Source organism: Lepus europaeus, chromosome 1 (assembly GCF_033115175.1).
Source record: "Lepus europaeus isolate LE1 chromosome 1, mLepTim1.pri, whole genome shotgun sequence".
Lineage (NCBI taxonomy): Eukaryota > Metazoa > Chordata > Mammalia > Lagomorpha > Leporidae > Lepus > Lepus europaeus.
Genome location: NC_084827.1, coordinates 103006832 through 103020077, shown reverse-complemented (window position 1 = coordinate 103020077; position 13246 = coordinate 103006832).

Sequence of the window (13246 nt, the reverse complement as noted above, 5' to 3'; positions counted from 1 at the left end):
AGGGATCTAAACTGAGACATAGACTCAAATACAATAGTAATGGGGGACTTCAGTACCCCACTTTCAGCAATGGACAGGTCAACCAGACAGAAAATTAACAAGGAAACAACAGAGTTAAACAATACTATAGACCAAATGGGTCTAACAAATATAGACAGAACTTTTCATCCTACAGTTTGCAGAATACACATTTTTCTCACCAGTGCATATGACTTTCTCTAGGATTGAACACATGCTAGAGCATAAAGCAAGCCTCAACAAATTCAAAAAAATAGAAATGATATCATACGTCTTCTCACACCACAATGGAATGAAGCTGGAAATCAGCAACTCAGGAATTTCTATAACATATGCAAACACATGGAAAATGAATAACATGCTCCTGAAGGAACAGTGGGTCATAGAAGAAATCAAAAGAGAAATAAAAAACTTCTAGAAACATGAAGATGGATATGAAGATGACAATACATCATAACAAAATTTATGGGATACAGCAAAAGCAGTGTTAAGAGAAAAGTTTATAGCAATTGGTGCCTACATCAAGCAATTGGAAAGGCACCAAATAAATGAGCTATCAATGCATCTTAAGGATCTAGAAAAACAACAGCAAACCAAACCCAAAACTAGTAGGAGAAAACAAATAATTAAGCTTAGAGAAGAAATCAACAAAATTGAAACAAAAACATACAAAAGATCAGTAAAATGGAGAATTGTTTTCTCGAAAAAATAAAAATTGACACACCATTGGCCCAACTAAACATAACAAGGAGAGAGAAGACCCAAATTACTAAAATCAGAGTTGAAAAAGGAAATGTAACGACAGCACCGCAGACATACAAAAAATCATCAGAAGTTACTACAAAGAGCTGTAAGCCAACAAACTGGGAAATCTAGAAGAAATGTATAGATTCCTGGACACATACAACGCACCTAAATTGAGCCATGAAGACATAGGAAACCTAAAAATACACATAACCATGACGGAAATAAAAACAGTAATAAAGACCATCCCAACAAAGAAAAGCCCAGACCAGATGGCTTCATGACTGAACTCTACCAGATATTTAAAGAACTAACTCCAATTTTTCTCAAACTATTCAAAACAATTGAAAGAAAGGGAATCCTCCCAAATTATTTCTAAGAAGCCAACATCACCTTAATTCCTAAACCTGAAAAAGATGCAACTGAGAAAGGAAACTACAAACCAATTTCCTTGATAAACATCAACACAAAAAGTCCTCAACAAAATTCTTGCCAACTGAATCAAACAAAACATCAGAAAGATCATTTACCTGGACCAAGTGGGATTTATTCCTGGTATGCAGGGATGGTTCAACATTTGCAAATTAATCAATGTGATACATCACATTAAAAAAACTGAATTACAAAACAATTTTATTATCTCAATACATGCAGAGAAAGCATTTGATAAAATACAATACCCTTTCATGAAAAAAATATAAATAAGTTGAGTATAGAAGGAATATTCCTCAACACAATTAAGGCAATTTATAACAAATTGATGGCCAGCATCCTATTGAATGAGGGGAAGGTTGGAAGCATTCCCACTGATCTGGAACCAGATATAGATGCCCTCAGTCACCATTGGTATTCAATATAGTCCTGGAATTTTTAGCCAGAGCCATCAAGCAAGAACAAAAAAATCAAAGGAATACAAATTGGGAAAGAGGAAGTCAAACTATTCCTATTTGCAGATGACATGATTCTATAGATAGGAGATCCAAAACACTCTACTAGGAGACTACTAGAACTCATAGAACAGTTTGATAAAGTTACAGGATATAAAGTCAATATACAAAAATCAATAGCCTTTGTATACACAGACAACACCAAGGCTGAGAAAGAACTTCTAAGATCAATCCAATTCACAATAGCTACAAAAAAATCAAATACCTTAGAATAAATTGAACCAAGGATATCAAAGATCTCTATGATGAGAATTATAAAACTTTAAAGAAAGAAAGAAAAGATACAAAAAATGGAAAAATCTGCCATGTTCATGGATTGGAAAAATCACTATCATCAAAATCTCCACACTTTCAAAAGCAATTTATAGATTCAATGCAATACCAATCAAAATATCAAGGGCATTCTTCACAGATCCAGATATAATGATGTTGAAATTCAGATGGAAACACTGGAGACCCTGAATAGCTAAAGCAATCTTATACAACAAAAACAAAGTGAGAGGCATAAAAATACCAGATTTTAAGGCATACTACAAGGGCATTATAATCAAAACAGACTGGTACAAAAGCAGATGGATAGACCAATGGAACAGAATAGAAATGCCAGAAATCAATCCAAGCATCTACAATCAACTCATATTTGACAAAGGAGCTAAAATCAATCCTTGGAGCAAGGACAGTCTCTTCAACAAATGGTGCTGGGAAAGCTGGATTTCCACATGCAGAAGTATGAAGCAAAATCCCTACCTTACACCTTACGAAAAATCCACTCAAAATGGATTAAATACCTAAATCCATGACCTGAAACCATTAAACTAAGAGAGAACATTGGGGAAACCCTGCAAGACAGTGGCATAGGCAATGAATTCTTAGAAAAGACCCCAGAGGCACAAGCAATCAATGCCAGAATTCACAAATGGGATTACATCAAATCAAGAAGCTTTTGTACCACAAAAGGAATACTCAAGAAACTGAAGAGGAAGCAACAGAATGGGAGAAGTTATTTGCAAACTATTCAACTAATAAAAGATTAATAACCAAAATAGATAAAGAGATCAAGGAGCTCCACAACAACAAAACAAACAACTCAGTGAAGAAATGGGCAAAGGACTTGAACAGACATTTTTGAAAAGAGGAAATTCAAATGGCCAACAGACATATGAAAAAATGCTCAAGAACACTAGCTGTCATGGAAATGCAAATCAAAACCACAATGAGGTATCACCTCATCCCAGTTAGAATGGCTTTCATACAGAAATCAATGAACAACAAATGCTAGCAAGGATGTGGGGAAAAAGGTACCCTAATCCACTGTTGGTGGGAACGTAAACTTGTAAAGCCACTATGGAAAACAGCATGTAGATACCTCAGAAATCTGAATATAGACCTACAATATGACCCAGCCATCCCACCCCTGGGAATTTTACCACCATGTTTATTGCAGCTCAGTTCACATTAGCTAAGACATGGAATCAACACAAATGCCCATCAACTGAAGACTGGATAAAGAAATTATGGGATATGTACACTATGGAATACTATGCAGTAAAAAAAATGAAATCTAGACAGTTACAACAAAATTCGTGAATCTGGAAAGCATCATACTTAGTGCAATAAGCCCATCCCAAAGGAACAAATGCCACATATCCTCCCTGACCTGTGATAACTAATAGAGTACCTAAAAGGCAATTACTAGAAGTGAAATTCACAATTTGAGAAGAAATGACTTGGAAGCCCTTGTCTTGAGTGTTGAGGACAGTTTTTTTTTAATACTATTTGTTGAACTCTTTAATTCGCATAGAGTTAAAAATGTGTATAAAGTTAATTGAAATAGATCTCAGTAAAAAGAGTGTGAATAAGAGTGGGAGGAGGAAGAGGGATTCAGAGTATTGGTGGGAGGATGGTCATGGTGGTAAGAATCACCATGTTCCTAAAGTTTAATTATGAAGTACTTGAAATTTGTAAATGTAAAGCTGTGTAGTTCTGCATACATTCATACAGACTTATTTCTTTTTTTATTATTTTTTTCAGGCAGAGTTAGACAGTGAGAGAGAGACAGAGGGAAAGGTCTTCCTTTTTCTGTTGCAAACAGTTTATTATTTTTTTTTTTACAGTACTTGGCTTTTTATTATGTATGACACCATCTTTGCAGTAGCTATTGTTTTGGAAAACTCTGGGTATGTTTCAAAAGTTCTTATTTCTTTTTTTTCTTTTTTTTTATTAAACTTTTATTTAATGAATATAAATTTCCAAGGTATAGCTTATGGGTTACAATGGCTTCCCCCCTCCCATAACTTCCCTCCCGCCCGCAACCCTCCCCCCTCCCGCTCCCTCTCCCCTTCCATTCATGTAAAGATTCATTTTCAATTCTCTTTGTATACAGAAGATCAGTTTAGTATATACTAGGTAAAGATTTCAACATTTTGCCCATATAGCAACATCAAGTGAAAAAACTAACATTGGATTACTAATTATAGCATTAAATAGCAATGTACAGCACATTAAAGACAGAGATCCTACATAATTTTTTTTTTCAAAATAATTAATTTTCTATGCCATTTCCATTTTAACACCAGGTTGTTTTGTTTTTTTTTTTTCATTTCCAATTCTCTTTATATACAGAAGATCACTTCAGTATATAATTAGCAAAGACCTCATCAGTCTGCGCCCACACAGAAACGCAAAGTATAAAAATACTCTTTCAGTACCAGTCCTAGCATCACTTGGCTTTAGATGACACATTAGGGACAGATCCCGCATGGGGTGTAAGTACACAGTGACTCCTGTTGCTGACTTAACAATTTGACACTCCTGTTCATGGCGTCAGTAATCTCCCTGGGCTCTAGTCATGAGTTGCCAGGGCTATGGAAGCCTTTAGAGTTCGCTGACTTTGATATTGTTCCGATAGGGTCATAGTCAAAGTGGAGGTTCTCTCCTCCCTTCGGAGAAGGGTACCTCCTTCTTTGAAGGCCCCGTTCTTTCCACTGGGATCTCATTCACAGAGATCATTCATTTAGGTCTTTTTTTTTTTTTTTCCATGATATCTTGGCTTTCCATGCCTGCTATACTCTCATGGGCTCTTCAGCCAGATCTGAATGCCTTGAGGGCTGATTCTGAGGCCGGAGTGCTGTGTAGGACATCTGCCATCCTATGAGTCTGCTGTGTATCCCACTTCCCATGTTGGATCTTTCTCTCCCTTTTTGATTCTATCAGTTAGTATTAGCAGATACTTGTCTTGTTTGTGTGATCTCTTTGACTCTTAGACCTATCGGAGCTATCAATTGTGAGCTGAAATTGATTACTTGGACTAGTGCGATGGCATTGGTACCTGCCATCTTGATGGAATTGTGTTGGAATCCCCTGCACATTTCTGACTCCACCATTTGTGGCCAGTCCGATTGAGCATGTTCCTAATTGTTCATTTCCTCCCTCTCTTTTTCCACTCTTAGATTTAACAGGGATCACTTTTCAGTTAAAATTTAAACACCTGAGAATAATTGTGTGTTAATTACTGAGTTCAACCAATAGTACTAGAACAACAACAACAACAACAAATACTAAAAAGGATAGAGTATTACATTGTACATCTAAAGTCAGGACAGGAGCTGATCAGGTCATTGTTGCTTATAGTGTCCATTTCACTTAACAGGTTTTCTCTTTGGCGCTCAGTTGTCACCGATCAGGGAAAACAAATGATATTTCTCTCTTTGGGACTGGCTCAATTCACTCAGCATGATGTTTTCCAGATTGCTCCATCTTGTTGCAAATGACTGGGTTTCATTGTTTCTTACTGCTGTATAGTATTCTATGGAGTACATGTCCCACAATTTCTTTATCCAGTCTACTGTTGATGGGCATTTGGGTTGGTTCCAGGTCTTAGCTATTGTGAATTGAGCTGCAATAAACATTAATGTGCAGATGGCTTTTTTATTTGCCAAATTAAATTCCTTTGGGTAAATTCCAAGGAGTGGGATGGCTGGGTTGTATGGTAGGGTTATGTTCAGGTTTCTGAGGAATCTCCAGACTGACTTCCATAGTGGCTTAACCAGTTTGCATTCCCACCAACAGTGGGTTAGTGTCCCTTTTTCCCCACATCCTCTCCAGCATCTGTTGTTGGTAGATTTCTGAATGTGAGCCATTCTCACCGGGGTGAGATGGAACCTCATTGTGGTTTTGATTTGCATTTCTCTGATTGCTAGTGATCTTGAACATTTTTTCATGTGTCTGTTGGCCATTTGGATTCCTCTTTTGAAAAATGTCTTTTGAGGTCCTTGGCCCATCTCTTAAGTGGGTTGTTTGTTTTGTTGTTGTGGGTTTTCTTGATTTCTTTGTAGATTCTGGTTATCAATCCTTTATCTGTAGTATAGTTTGCGAATATTTTTTCCCATTCTGTTGGTTGCCTCTTCACTTTCCTGACTGTTTCTTTTGAAGTACAGAAACTTCTCAATTTGATGCAATCCCAAATGTTAATTTTGGTTTTGACTGCCTGTGCTGTTGGAGTATTTTCCAGGAAGTCTTTGCCTGTGCCTATATCTTGCAGGGTTTCTCCAATGCTCTCTAATAATTTGATGGTTTCGGGTCGTAGATTTAAGTCTTTAATCCATGTTGAGTGAATTTTTGTGTAAGGTGAAAGGTATGGGTCTTGCTTTAAGCTTCTGCACATTGAAATCCAATTTTCCCAGCACCATTTATTGAATAGACTGTCCTTATTTCAGGGATTAGATTTGGATCTTTGGTCAAATATAAGTTGGCTGTAGATGTTTGGATTGATTTCTGGTGTTTCTATTCTGTTCCATTGGTCTATCCATCTGTTTCTGTACCAGTACCATGCTGTTTTGACAACAACTGCCCTGTAGTATGTCCTGAAATCAGGTATTGTGATGCCTCCGGCTTTGTTTTTGTTGTACAGGATTGCTTTGGCTATTCGAGGTCTTCTGTGTCTCCATATGAATTTCAGCATCATTTTTTCTAGATCTGAGAAGAAGGTCTTCGGGATCTTGATGGGTATTGCATTGAATGTATAAATTGCTTTTGGGAGGATAGACATTTTGATGATATTGATTCTTCCAATCCATGAGCATGGAAGATTTCTCCATTTTTTGGTGTCCTCTTCTATTTCTTTCTGTAAGGTTTTGTAGTTTTCATCATAGAGATCTTTAACGTCCTTGGTTAAGTTTATTCCAAGGTATTTGACTGTTTTTGTAGCTATTGTGAATGGGATTGATTTTAGAAGTTCTTCCTCAGCCGTGGCATTGCCTGTGTATACAAAGGCTGTTGATTTTTGTGGATTGATTTTATATCCTGCTACTTTGCCAAACTCTTCGATGAGTTCCAGCAGTCTCTTAGTAGAGTTCTTTGGGTCCCCTAAATAAAGAATCATATCATCTGCAAAGAGGGATAGTTTGAGTTCGTCCTTCCCGATTTGTATCCCTTTAATTTTTTTTTCTTGCCTAATAGCTCTGGCCAAAACTTCCAGAACTATATTGAATAGCAGTGGTGAGAGAGGGCATCCCTGTCTGGTACCAGATTTCAGTGGAAATGCTTCCAACTTTTCCCCATTCAATAGGATGTTGGCCGTGGGTTTTTCATATATTGCTTTGATTGTATTAAGGAATGTTCCTTCCATACCCAGTTTGCTTAGAGTTTTCATCATGAAAGGGTGTTGTATTTTATCAAATGCTTTCTCTGCGTCTATTGAGAGAATCATATGGTTTTTCTTCTGCAGTCTGTTAATGTAGTGTATTACGTTGATTGTTTTGCGAATGTTGAACCATCCCTGCATACCGGGGATGAATCCCACTTGGTCTGGGTGGATGATCTTTCTGATGTGTTGTTGCATTCTATTGGCCAGAATTTTATTGAGAATTTTTGCATCTATGTTCATCAGGGATATTGGTCTGTAATTCTCTTTCAATGTTGCGTCTCTTTCTGGCTTAGGAATTAAGGTGATGGTGGCTTCATAGAAAGAATTTGGGAGGATTCCCTCTTTTTCGATTGCTCTGAATAGTTTGAGAAGAATTGGAGTTAGTTCTTCTCTAAATGTCTGGTAGAACTCAGCAGTGAATCCGTCTGGCCCTGGGCTTTTCTTTGTTGGGAGGGCCTTTATTACTGTTTCAATTTCTGTGTCAGTTATTGGTCTGTTTAGGTTTTCTATGTCTTCCTGGCTCAATTTAAGTAGGTTGTATGTGTCCAAGAATCTGTCCATTTCTGATACATTTCCCTGTTTGCTGGCATACAAGTCCTTGTAGTAATTTCTGATGATTCTTTTTATTTCTGTGGCGTCTGTTGTTACGTTTCCCATTTCATCTCTGATCCTATTGATTTGGGTCTTTTCTCTTCTTTTTTTAGTTAGTTGGGCCAATGGGGTGTCAATTTTGTTTATTTTTTCAAAAAACCAGCTCCTCGTTTGGCTGATTTTTTGTAATGTTTTTTTGGATTCAATCCTGTTGATTTCTTCTCTGATTTTAATTATTTCTCTTCTCCTACTGGGTTTGGGTTTGGTTTGCTGCAGATTTTCTAGATCCTTGAGATGGCTTGAAAGCTCATCTATTTGGTGCCTTTCCAATTTCTTGATGTAGGCACCTATTGATATAAACTTTCCTCTTAACACTGCTTTTGTTGTATCCCATAGGTTTTGGTATGTTGTGCTGTTATCCTCATTTACTTCCAGAAAATTTTTGATTTCTCTTTTAATTTCTTCTATGACCCATTGTTCATTCAGGAGCATGTTGTTCAATCTCCATGTGTTTGCACGTGCTCTAGGGATTCCTGAGTTGCCAATTTCCAATTTCATTCCTTTGTGGTCTGAGAAGCTGCATGGTATGATTCTAATTCTTTTGAATTTGCTGAGACTTGCTTTATGGCCTAGTATGTGGTCAATCCTAGAGAGGGTTCCATGTACTGCTGAGAAGAATGTAAAGTCCTTAGATGTAGGATGAAATGTTCTGTAGATGTCTGTTAGATCCATTTGGGCTATAGTGTCATTTAAATCTACTGTCTCCTTGTTGATCTTCTGTCCTGTTGATCTGTCTATCTCTGAGAGTGGAGTATTGAAGTCCCCCAGTACTATTGTATTGGGGTCTAAGTCTCCCTTTAAGTCCCTTAACAAGTCTTTTAAATAATCTGGTGCCCTGTAATTAGGTGCATATACGTTGAGAATCGTTATATCTTCCTGTTGAATGGATCCCTTAATCATTATATAGTGCCCCTCTTTGTCTCTCCTAACAGTTTTTGTGGTAAAGTTTATGTTGTCCGATATTAAGATGGCTACGCCCGCTCTCTTTTCATTTCTGTTGGCGTGGTATATCTTTTTCCAGCCTTTCACTCTCAGCTTGTATGGATCATTGTTGGATAGATGGGTTTCTTGTAAGCAGCAAAAGGATGGGTTTTGTTCCTTAACCCAATCGGCCAATCGGTGTCTTTTAACTGGACAGTTCAAGCCATTAACATTCAATGTGACTATTGAGAAGGAGTAACTTTGCCCTGCCATTTGCCAAAGATATTTTCTAATATATGCTTTGAGATTCCTGTGATCTTTTGCTCTGAGGTTTCCTTCCTTTACCTTCTTTCATATTGGTGACCGTGTTTCTGTGTTTCTGTATGTAACACATCTTTAAGCATCGTTTGCAGGGCTGGACGAGTGGCAACAAATTCTTTCAATTTCTGTTTGCTGTGAAAGGTCTTAATTTCACCTTCATTCACAAATGAGAGCTTTGCAGGATATAATATTCTGGGCTGGCAGTTTTTCTCTCTTAGTACCTGGGCTATATCTCGCCATTCTCTCCTGGCTTGTAGGGTTTCTGATGAGAAATCAGCTGTAAGTCTAATTGGAGATCCTCTGAGAGTAATCTGGCGTTTCTCTCTTGCACATTTTAGGATCTTTTCTTTGTGTTTCACTGTGGTGAGTTTGATTACGACGTGTCGTGGTGAGGATCTCTTTTGATCATGTTTATTAGGGGTTCTCTGAGCTTCCTGTACTAGGATGTCTCTGTCCTTCTCCAAACCTGGGAAATTTTCTGCTAGTATCTCACTAAAAAGGCCTTCTAATCCTTTCTCCCTTTCCATGCCTTCAGGAACACCTAGAACCCGAATGTTGGGTTTTTTAATAGTATCCTGTAGATTCCTGACAGTATTTTTTAGATTTCTGATTTCTTCTTCTTTTCTTTGATTTGACTGTTTCCTTTCCTGTTCTCTGTCTTCTAATTCCGATATTCTCTCTTCTGCTTCATCCATTCTGTTTTTAAGGCTCTCTAATGTGTTTGCCATTTGATCTATTGAGTTCTTCATTTCATTGATGTTTTTTGCCAGTATCGCAGTTTCCTGTTCCACTAATTTTTTCATTTCATTTTGATTCCTCCTTAATATTTCATTTTCATGGGAGAGATTTTCTATCTTGTCCATTAAGGATTTCTGTAGTTCAAGAATTTGTTTTTGAGAACTTCTTAATGTTCTTATGAATTTTTTAAAATCTGCTTCTTGCATTTGCTCTATCTCTTCATCTGCATAATCTTGCATTGGCGTGTCTTGATCACCTGGGGGCGTCATAGTGCTTTCGTTGTTCTTGGTACCTCCGCTTCTATGTTTCTTGCTTGGCATGTTGGAGATAATTTGTGGTGTTTTTGTTTTTGTTTTTGTTTTCTCTCGTTATACTATGCCTCTAAGTGAGCTGTCTGTTTAGTTGGAGCCTTAGGGGCTGTGATGGGTGTGGCCAGAGAGCTATGCTTGTTTCTTGAGGTTTAAGGCTGTGTAAAGAGCGACTCTCCCAGAATACTTGCTCCTTGCTGGGATACTCTCTCTCTCTCTTTTTTTTTTTTTTCTTTTGACTCAGTTGGGAGTGGAGTTGAGGGTAGTTGAAATCTAGCCTCTGTGAGTATTCGTTTGATCTACCCCTGGGACCACACAAAGAGTTTATGCAGCCCTCAATGTGTTCTCCAGTTTCGCTAAAGATACTGAGTTTGGCTGAGCTTTACATATGTAAAATCGCGGTGCTCTTTGTTTTGCTTGGTGAGTGAAGGGAGAGGCCTCTGTTCCCCCTCCCCCCAATGTCTCGGACTTCTCAGGTCTTTGTCTTACCCTCCTGGGTTCCCGCGCTGGCGAGATTCTGTGGCTCTGGCTCCGCTCCCGCAGCTGCCGCTCGGCTTGTCTCGGTTGGTTTTCCACGCGGTGGGTTCCCTGTAAGTCCTCTGTGTCTCATCCACAAGATCCGGAAGCGTTTCCTCTGCAGTTTTTTTTCTTGAGTCTTTTCCTGAGGCTACAGTAGTTCCACTTTTATGAAAGTTTATTTTCCCAAAGTAAGGCACACGTCCTCACTATCCGCCATCTTGGCTCCGCCCCCCCTGTTGCATACAGTTTAAAAACTTGCCATAGGACCCCAAATCCCCTTAAGCTGAGTGGTAAAAATATGATTTCACATATTAAAGTGATCGTATGCATAAGATTAAGGGCCTGGTAATAATAATAGATCAAACTAAACAGGAATGAATGCTCCAACATGGGAAGCAGTCTATACAGCACACTCATACAATGACAATCACTTCAAATAGCACTCTGACCTCAGATGCAGCCCTTAAGGCATTCTGGTCTGGCTGAAAAGCCCATAAGAGCATTTCAGGCTTGGAAAGCCAAGACATTGAAGCAAAAATGTCTTACATGAAGGGTTTCAGTGGGTGAGACCCAGTGGAAAGAAGTGGTCATCAAAGAAGGAGGTACTTTTCTCTGAAGGGAGGAGAGAAATTCCTCTTTGCTTACAGCCCTGTCTAAAGTTTGTGGATTCAGATGGCTTCCATAGCCTAGGCAACTCATGTCAAGAGCCTTGGGTGATCTCTGATATCATACATAAGAGTGTTAATTGTTAAATTAACAACAAGTGTCATTGTGCACTAGTTTCCCATGCAGGACCTCTGTCCTCAAAGAGTTGTATTATAACTATGTCTAACTGTTCCCAAAAGATGTATCATTCTTGGTTGCTTCATTAAAGTCAATTAAGTTTTCTTAAAAAAAAAAGAAATAAGTGAAATTAAATTCAAGATGCAATTATTTTGAATAGCTTTTGTCTTGACTGTTGAGGAAGAGGCTTTGTTTTGTGTTGTTTTGTTTTTTGCTTTTTTTTTAATTGTACAAATTGTTGAACTCTTAATTTTTTAAAAATTGTTTTGACAAGTAGAGTTGTAGACAGTGAGAGAGAGAGACAGAGAGAAAGGTCTTCCCTTCGTTGGTTCATTCCCCAAAAGGCCGCAATGGCCAGTGCTGTGCCAATCCGAAGCCAGGAGCGAGGTGCTTCTCCCTGGTCTCCCATGCGGGTGCAGGGGCCCAAGCACTTGGGCCATCCTCCACTGCCCTCCCAGGCCACAGCAGAGAGCTGGACTGGAAGAGGAGCAACCGTGACTAGAACCCGGTGCCCATATGGGATGCCAATGCCGCAGGCAGAGGATTAATCAAGTGAGCCATGGCGCTGGCCCCTGAACTCTTTACTTAGTATAGAGTTGGTCTTCTGTGTATAAAGTTAATCAAAAATGAACCTTAGTGGAGAGGAGACTGGGAATGGCAGAGGGAGGAGAAGGAAGAGTGGGAGAGTGGGTGGTAAGGCTGGTATGGAAGAATCACTATATTCCTAAAGTTGTATTTATGAAATGCATGAAGACTGATTCCTTAAATAAAAGGTTTATATTGGAGGAAATAAATAATTTTTTTGAAAAGTATGTATACCACCACTAGTGGTATACATTATATAGTCATGGGAAATAGAGTCTAAACTCACAAATTTTTCAGATGATCCCTCTGTTAAATGGCTGGCAAATGTAAGCTTTTGTTTGGACTCTACTCAACTGGGCCAACTATTATTTATAGCTCTTGTGGAACACTGGTCTTTCTACTTGTTGACTTCTTTATTTAAAATAGAGGATTAAATTTATGATTATAAAATATATTGAAAATGCGTTATCACAAAATTAAAAAATAAAGGAAGGAAAGAGAGAGGGAGGAGGGGAAGTATCTTTATATTCTTTTTTTTTTAAATTTTTGACAGGCAGAGTGGACAATGAGAAAGAGAGACAGAGAGAAAGGTTTTCCTTTGCCGTTGGTTCACCCTCCAATGGCCACCGTGGCTGGCGCGCTGCGGCCGGCACACCGCACTGATCCGAAGGCAGGAGCCAGGTGCTTCTCCTGGTCTCCCATGGGGTGCAGGGCCCAAGCACTTGGGCCATCCTCCACTGCACTCTCGGGCCATAGCAGAGAGCTGGCCTGGAAGAGGGGCAACTGGGACAGAATCCAGTGCCCCGACCGGGACTAGAACCCAGTGTGGCGGCGTCGCAAGGCGGAGGATTAGCCTGTTGAGCCACGGTGCCGGCCGGTATCTTTATATTCTTAAAATTGTATATTAAATACATGAAATCTGTTCTCTTTATATTATTTTAAAAGTATATATAATTTATATTCAAGAATGAAATCTTCTTTCAGAATGTTATAAAAAAAGACTCCAATATAGATATATAGATTTGTAATTTTAAAAATATACCAGAATACCATGAAATATAAATCTA